At 38.5% G+C, this 866-nt stretch overlaps 1 non-coding gene across 1 annotated transcript; it reads left to right on the top strand.

The window, feature by feature from the left end:
* Positions 1-408: 408 nt before the first annotated feature.
* LOC121226323 (small nucleolar RNA R71) lies at positions 409-515 on the top strand. Its single transcript, XR_005924164.1, has one exon. It is a non-coding gene; the product is annotated as a small nucleolar RNA R71 (small nucleolar RNA).
* The last annotated feature ends 351 nt before the right edge of the window (positions 516-866 follow it).

The raw sequence follows: 866 nt of genomic DNA, 5'->3' as shown, positions 1-866 counted from the left end.
GGGTTATTTTGAGATTTAAAGTTATTATTACCCATATAGTTGACTTGTTCCTCTTCAGTTGTAGGATTGAAGGATTGGTATTCTGTATGTACACCTCCTCCGCTTGAGTCACACCTCATTACTGGATGTACCTGCATAGAACCAAGTAAATCGTCAATCTTTTTATTGAGAAGTTCTACCTGATTAGCGAGTATGGTGACTGAATCGATGTTATAGACGCCGACTGTTTTCGTTGGCTTTATCCTCATAACTTGCCACTGATAGTTATTCAGTGACATCTCCTCTATAAATTCATATTTATCTTCTGGTGTTTTATTGTTGATGGTTCCGCCAGCAGCTGCGTCAATCATTTGTCTTGTCGAGGGATTCACATCATTGTAGAACGTTTGAACTTGCAACTGAAGCAGTAACTCATGGTGAGGGCACCTTCTCAGTAAGTCCTTGTATCTCTCCCATGCATCGTAAAGTGTTTCTAAATCCATCTGCACAAAAGAAGAGATATCATTACGCAATTTAGCCATTTTAGCCGGCAGAAAATATTTTAGTAAAAACGTCTCAGTCATTTGTTCCCAAGTAGTGATAGACCCTCGTGGTAACAAGTTCAACCACTGTTTAGCTTTGTTTCTCAGTGAAAAGGGAATTAACCGAAGACGAATGGCATCATCAGAAACGCCATTGATTTTGAATGTATCGCAAAATTCAAGAAAAATTGCCAAATGCGTGTTGGGATCCTTATCCTGCAAACCATCAAACTGAACAAACTGCTATATCATCTGAATTGTGTTAGGTTTTAGTTCGAAATTATTCGTAGCAATAGCAGGTCTAACTATACTAGACTCAGTTCCTGTTAAAGAAGGTTTAGCATA

The sequence above is a fragment of the Gossypium hirsutum genome, unplaced genomic scaffold (assembly GCF_007990345.1).
Source record: "Gossypium hirsutum isolate 1008001.06 unplaced genomic scaffold, Gossypium_hirsutum_v2.1 scaffold_118, whole genome shotgun sequence".
Classification (NCBI taxonomy): Eukaryota; Viridiplantae; Streptophyta; class Magnoliopsida; order Malvales; family Malvaceae; genus Gossypium; species Gossypium hirsutum.
This window is presented reverse-complemented; position numbering and strand designations above follow the sequence as displayed.